The sequence below is a fragment of the Haliotis asinina genome, chromosome 13 (genome assembly GCF_037392515.1).
Source record: "Haliotis asinina isolate JCU_RB_2024 chromosome 13, JCU_Hal_asi_v2, whole genome shotgun sequence".
Classification (NCBI taxonomy): Eukaryota; Metazoa; Mollusca; class Gastropoda; order Lepetellida; family Haliotidae; genus Haliotis; species Haliotis asinina.
The window spans coordinates 25,444,245-25,452,551 of record NC_090292.1 but is presented as its reverse complement, the minus strand read 5'-3'; positions in this window follow the sequence as shown (position 1 = coordinate 25,452,551).

Here is an 8,307-nt window from a genome sequence, read left to right as displayed (position 1 = left end):
AAGTGTCAATCTCTATTGCATTAGTGATTGCGACTTCTCCAGTATATTCACAGGAGTTAACTTCTGTATGCACGTGTAGCATACATCATGCGAAATTCCATTGTCATTGGATGTTGCGTTTGGGAGATACGCCACGATAACGGACCCTGTCACAGTCAAAGTCATCTACATTCAATTTCTTGGTTCCCTTATTTTCTGTCGGTAGTATATCAACAATTAATGAGATTAATATTCTCCAGTACATCCGTGTGCGTCCCTGAGTCAACACAACAACCGGCCTTAAATAAAACACACACACACACACACACACACACACACACACACACACACACACACACACACACACACACACACACACACACACACACACACACACACACACACTCTCTCTCTCTCTCTCTCTCTCTCTCTCTCTCTCTCACACACACACACACACAACAAAAATAAAAAAAACAAACAATTAAAAATAAATAAAAAAACAAGCAAAGAAAAAAACCGCCCCTCGCCATTAACTTAGAACCTTCTCGTAGTCTCCAGGAAGTCAACAATCAATCAAAACACATACTCACAGGAAGAGAATTCTAAAGCGCTACCTTAAAGCGCAGCTCAAATTACTATTAGCACTGAACATTTATGATACGAAATGTGACCCATAATAACTGTCACTCAAAACTCTGAACATTGTGACTCAATGAAATTGTCACTTAGTTAATAAGACAATTTTACAATATAGCTATTTTACAATAATACAGTATAGCTAGGCGATGGACGTTTGGCACAAGGGTCTTTTGCATAAGTTGTGGGCTAGTGGCATCCGCGGATCTCACTTATTATGGTTAGAAAATTCTCTAAATAATAGAAAACAGTTTACTGTAATATATGGTTGTAAATCAAATGTTAAATGAATTGAAGCTGGCGTCCCCCAGGGATCAGTCTTCGGACCTTTACTCTTTTTGGTTTATATCAATGATATTGTTGACAATATACAGTGTAATGTTAAATTATTTGCCGATGATTCATCCGTATATGTGATAATTGATGACCCTATTTTATCAATATGTAAAACATAATAGGTAAGTGGGACATGGAAAGTAGACTTTAATCCCAATAAAACTTAAGCTATCATTTTTACTAGAAAGAAAACATTAACATCAATGACGGATGTTATAGTGAATGATATACCAATAAAGTCTGTTGACACTCATCAACATCTGGGACTGACTTTGCACAGCGGTGGTCACTGGAATACACATATAGATGATATTACTTCTAAATAAGTCCTATGATCAATTGTTTAAGAAGCCTGAAATGCTACCTTCAGAGGAAAAGCCTCCAAAGCCCGTGTAGTTCATTTGTTTTATCACATCTTAACTGTTGTGATTGTATTTGGAACAACTGTGTACAAACTAAAAATTTATTGTTAGATGCTTGCAGAACCGTGTGTGGGCCAGTTAAAGGATTTCAAAATCTGTCATGAAACTGGTTTTTCACCATTATGGAACATAGCAAAAATCACCAAGTGTGTGTATTTCATAACATTTTTCATAATAAAACTCCAAAGTTTTTATCAGATCTAATTCCAATATACACATATGGATTTAGATCTAGTAACGTACTCTAGGTACCATTATGTAGGAACATAATATGTCATCAGAAAGCACTGGAACTATATTTAACCAGGCCCTAATTTCGCGAAACAAACTCAGGTTTTCACTCAAATCTCAAACTGAGTTTGACAATTTGAAACAGCTGATTTTTTAATTCAGCCGCATTTTTTCAAAATAAAAAAATAAAACAACTAAAGACATCTGTCCACCAAACTCAGACTGAGTTTGGTTTCCGTTCATTCAGGAAAATGCATGTTTCTGTCTTTTCTCAAATTTGAGCACAAACTTGATCTTAAGCAAAAACTCAGATTTAAGTTTGTTTCGAGAAATCGGTGCCAGATAATTCATTGTAAGTTAAGACTAGGTTGTAGTGACTTAAATGAACATACATTTGGCCGTTTTCTTCAAACTATGCTTACCTGCTCCTCTGGCCATCAGAGGATGCCGTTCATTTCCTATTACCACTCCAACTTTTACTACAATTTGATCGAAGTGTTTCTATGACATAAATGGTTTTAAATTTCAGTCTATAATATGTGGGAGTCACTCATATTCTGATGAAATGAATGAAAATATTGTAAAATCTGTACATGACTATTTTACCTTAACAAAACGATTTTTACCTAATAGATTAATTATATTACTGTCGTTTTCATTACTTATTTTACTCTTTAAATGGTGTGTTCTCTTGTCTGTAATGATGAATGTATGCCAAATGTTGAGAGGGGGTTTACAATGTGACTCACGGATAGGCTTTCGGGTAACTGGAACACTGTTAAGTCTTTGTTAAATCTGACTCACCTCTATGACTAAGATTTGGCGTTGATGTCTCGGGTGTAGATTTTCTTAGTGCTTCGAACAGTTTAGCCCGTTCACCTACAATGTAAGTCTTGAGGGGCCAGTCCGGCAGCGTTCTTGTCACATGTAAACTGTATCCTGTACACAGAACTTTGCTCGTCATGCATGGTGTCTAGTCTCTTGGATACAGACTTACCCATGTTTAACCTTTATGGTGTCTGCGTATTGCGCATTGTGTGTCGTGTGTGCTTACAGACCTGTGTTTATTGTGCACTGTGTCTAGTGTGGGCCTACAGCAATGTGTTTATTGTGCACTGTGCCTAGTGTATGCCTACGGTGCTGTTTATTGTGCTCTGTGTCTACAGACCTGTGTTTATTGTACGCTGCGTCTGGTGCATGTCTCCTGATTTGTGTTTGTTGTGCAAAGTGTCAAGTGTATGGCTATAGATCTGTGTTTATTGTACATCCTGTCTGGTGGATACCTACAGACCTCTGTTTATTGTGTACTGTGCCCAGTGTATGCCTATTGATCTGTGTTTGTTGTACACTGTGTCGAGTGTATGTCTACATATCTGTTTATTGTGCCTTGTCTTGTGTATGCCTACCTCTCCGTTTATTGTACACTGTGTCTAGTCTATGTCTGCAGACTTGTGTCTGTTGTCCATTGTGCCTAATGTATGCCTTCTGATCTGCGTTTAGTGTGCACTATCCAGTGTATTGCTCCATAGTTGTCTTTATTGTGCTCTCTGTCTAGCATAAGCCTACTGATTAGTGTTTATTGTGCACAGTGTCTAGTGTATGCCTACTGATTTGTGTTTATTGTGCACTGTGTCCAGTATATGCCTACAGACCTGTGTTTATTGTGCCTTGTCTCTGGTGTATGCCTCCTATTGTGCAATGTGTCTAGTGTAGTGCTACAGACTTGTGGTAAAATTGTATATTGTGTCTAGTGTATGCCTACAGATCTGTGTTTATTGTGCCCTGTGTCTTGTGTATGCCTACAAATCTGCGTTTGTGTACTGTGCCCAGTGTATGCCTACAGATCTGTGTTTATTGTGCATTATGTCTAGTGTGTGCTTACAGATCTGCGTTTATTGTACCGTTTGAAAAGGGTATGCTTACAGACCTGTTTTTATTATGTACCGTGGGTAGCTTATGCCAACAACCCTGTGTTTATTATGCACTGTGTCCAGTGTATGCCACAGACCTGACTTTGTCTGGTATTGTCTCTACTCTCCTGTCTACACCTTTGTATTTATTACTCTGTGTTTAGAATACTCAAGGAAATTGAAATACAAGCGTTTTGGGCGTTACTTTTTTAATTACACCATTACAATATGTAGAGTTTTCACAGAAATTATTTAGAAAATCTTTGTTTCCTAATACAGACAATATTTTGAAATACAACCCCGAGTTTGTCATTATCTCCTGCCTACAGCCCTGAGCGTCTTATCTCTTGTCTTCTGTCGCCCTGTGGTTGTTGTCCGTTATGTACTAAACATGAGATCGATAATTTTCAAAATAACTATTAGTCTAGTATGATTACCATGTACCTAACACTATCCACTGTTTTGTAGCTGTTCAGCCGTCAACAGAAACGTTGTTTTAAAAACACTAGCACGATGACAGCTTTAACATAAGGGGAAGAACGTTAGGACGAACGGCGCTGACGCGTGCTGCACATGTCATATTGTATACGTCGTTGTTGGCTGATGTGTCGTGCTTTTCAGCCGTGGCTGATTACTATTAAGTTAAATTAATTAAATTAACGGCACTTCATGTTAGGTACAGTGTTTTCATCATGAAACGACCCTTCTCCATGCCCAAAGGTTCGGATCTTTGCATCTGGGACACCAGGGCAAAACCGTGACGGTAAAACCGTGACGGCAAAACCGTGACGACAAAACCGTGACTTAGGATACGGCTTGTTTTTACTGTAGCAGTAGCGTGACCGGCTGGTAGTCGCCCAATTTTTAATTTTCGAAGGATTATCGAAAGGAAAGAAACGTGTTCACATTTTCATCAGTGTCAGGTTTGTAGCTATTTTGCAATTAATTATTCTATTTTGCAATTAATTATTCTATTTTGCAATTAATTATTCTAGTTTGGCGACGGACTGTTTGAAAGTGTTTCATTTACTAAGTTCCAATGCAACAACACACTACGTTTCATTACATTACAGTATATTACATAATGTAATACAAACTTTGACAATGGGCGAAATGTTGTTTTGCATTGTATACACATAAGATTTATTATGATAATATCTATCTAAATACATGACCCTTAAATGTAGACATGCATTAGACACCGTTAAATAGAGATATCTATTTTCAATATCGGAACGGAGATCGGAGAGAGAGAGGATGTATTTACATCATATCCTCCACGGCGATCGACTAGACAGTTTATGTATGTCAGTGATAACAAATGATAATTACAGAAATCGCCTCGGCGTAATTCGACAGGAATGTGTCTCTGATTAGGACGCACTGCTTATATTCATATATACAGAGGCAGTATAAACTGACACGATGCACTCCTCTGTATAACTCCCCTAAGAGTACTTGCTGTACATGTTTGCGTACTGATATGGAGATCACGGACTTCGATTTCAACGACACAGAAAAACCGGAACCGGAAACCGAGACCCGGAAGGGGAGGAGATCCTCCATTTCCGGCCCTTTTGTGTGTGCGTGGGTTCTGGTATCACTGGTTTTATGTGCTGTGATTGGTGGCCTCCTGTATGTGATATTCCAAAAGGATGCACATTGTACGAACAGAGTTCAGGGGTCAACATCGACGCTTGTGGAAGACTTGAACAAGACAATTGGGGAGGATGTCGGAGGCCCTGTTTGGGACCGTGAGTATAAACCTATAACGGGATCGGGTGGTTAAGCTCGCTGACGTGGTTGACACATGCCATCGGTTCCCATTTGCACAGATCGATGCTCTTGTTAATCACTTGATTGTCTGGTCCAGACTTAATTATTTAGTAACCGCCGCCATATAGCTGGAATATTGCTGGCTATGGATTAAAATTAAACTCACAAAGTGACATCCATAGATTTTCATCTTTTATGAGTCTTATTTCTACATGCCGTTCAAACCGCAATGTGACAGCAAAACTATTCCGCTTAACACATAAAAACAAAAAATAAATTAAAAAATACCAAATACCGCCTTCTCTTCCCTTAGATGACTTAAAGACCATCCGTTCTCACGAGGCTATTGCCATGATCTCGTCGTGTTATGACATCCTCATATTGATTAATTAACAGTAATAACTTAATCAACATAATTGCAATTATGAGTGATAACGTTAATTAGTGTGACTTTTAGAAACAGTAGTGTTAACATAATTATGAAACAGCAAGTTTGTACAGTGGCCTATATGGTGTGATAGTCTGAATCGGAGGCAAGTAATATGTCTTTGTAGTGGTTTATCTTTGGCACTGGTGGGGAACGACAGTAGAGTCTTTGTGATTTTTGCGACAGAAACTTTGCAATATGTCACACAGCCTTCGTGCTGTTTGGGGGGCGGTGGGGTAGCCTAGCGGTTAAAGCGTTCGCTCCTCATGCCGAAGACCCGGGTTCGATTCCCCACATGGGTACATGTGTGAGGCCCATTTTCTGGTGTCCCCCGCCGTGATATCGCTGGAATACTGCTAAAAAGCGGCGTAAAACCAAACCCACTCACTCACTCACTTCGTGCTTTTGGCATCAGCAAGGAAAATCACCTGTATACCCAGAAAATCAACATTACAAGAGAATTGAATTAAAATTTACTAACATAATTAAAATTTACTAACATTAGGTCCAAATCCAATTCATTTACCAAACTGGACGAATCATACCCCGTCAGCCATAATTTTCTGTGACAATGCATGAACTTTCCGTTACATTAATTTCGTAATCACAAAGCGTCTGTGACATTTGACCAATTCATGGAAATTGATACGGACAGTTCTTTTCGTAGACAAAACAACACATGCTTTATGATGAAAGAAGATAAACCCTAACTGGAACACTTTGTATTAGGTTTACCCTTCTTTATGGGATCATTTGTCACATTGTAAACCAAAAGTCACTGTCTTCTGTAATATGATTGGTTGGAAAGCATGATCAAATGGTATTAGATTCCCGGAAACTGCAAGACTCTTCACATCGAAAACAATTGTTTTCTTGTGTCATCAACAGTGGTGACGTCATTCAAATCATATTGTGACGTAAAGTTACAACGACGTCACAAATGAGCCACTCCAGATGCTACCATGGGAACCAGCTGTCACAATAAAACGATTAACATATCGCAAGATTTCTGTCGCAAAAATCACAAAGATTCAAAACTCATCGTAACCAAGTTCCCCACCAGTGTTTGGGAACGAATTTAAAAGAATTGAAAGAACTGAAATTAGAATGGTTTATATTTTCCGTTCCAAGAATAAATCACCTGAACTTATCAGACGTTTATTTATTTAAATACAATACAAAACATACAGAAATTCGATTAATACACAGCTTCAGACCTCCGCCGTTTTATCTTTGAAAATTTGTAGAAATGTAAATACTACTTGGCATGATGTAGTTGCAAATCATAAATTTACCCCAGTTTGTAATAAAACAAAGTGATTAACACAAAAGTGCACCATTTCGGATGACTTTTTACAATGTGACGCATGAGTCATGTGTGATACTAAACTGCACATTACCAACTTAAAAAAAATGTCCTTTCAGTTTTCAATTACATCAAAAAGTAACTCGAATAATATTTTCTATCGTCCTTACGTTTATGTCTTCCTAATTCTTTTTCTGATATTCGATATTCGTTCCCAAGAAGTACCTTTGGAACGTACGACATACGATCACCACACAATGGATAAACTGGTTTGCCATTACATCAAATTGTCGCGGGGCCGCAATATGGCGCTAATATTCATTGCATGCTTTTTGTCATCATGTTTACAAATCATGACAATTCGAAATTCATCAACATGCCACAGTCACATTATCTCGCTGTAGCTCTTTAATCATCCACGGACTGTTCTTTAGCATTAACAAAACATGATCTGAATTTATAGATGAAGTCAGTCACGACAACTTTATAGCGCATGCAAGCGTGGGTACAGACGGAGCCAAGTCTGTGGAAGGAAAGGTCGTCGTCTGTTTCATGGATTTTTATAACCACAATAAAGATATTTGCCAAACATAAAAAACTTTTTTCCCCCAAATTGTTGTTGGTACTTTTGTCTCAGAGTCATCGGAACCAAACACGCCCTCTAGAGTTCTGACAGGAGGTTAATTCTGCGCATGTGTAGATCGATTTCAGTGTGTAAACATTAACAAACAACGGCGACATTGTTGCGTTTGGAAAATGTCGCAGTCGAGTTCATTTTAACCCTTTTTCACACATTTTAGATTTTGAATTTCCAGATACTGCAGTTTCTAAAATTAGTATTTCAAAACTTGACTTGTCACGCCAAAGACCAAGGGTCCAAAGCTGTACCACCTCTGTGCAAAATATTTTCCAAAATGCGCAGGCTATGCTTGACTATTACTAGCCCACAAAATAATTCACTAGGACGAAATGTTAATGTGGAAACAAAGCAAATGATTGCAAAACAAACTGAGAATAAGATATTGTCAGCATGGCACAGGTTTCGTTATTAAGCTCCGAACATGATCAACATTTGTATCAAGGCATAATCGTGATTGATTTGAAAGTGTATCTACAAATTAACAAGTCGGAGAGAGTGATATATTTAGGAAATGACCCAGTGAAAATTCACTGGCCATGTAGGCCAGTAACTGTGGAGATTTACTGGCCCGACTGCATTTTCACAAGCCACGGGCTTGCGGGCCAGTGGCTATATAGCTCACTGCCTGGCACTAAATAAAATGA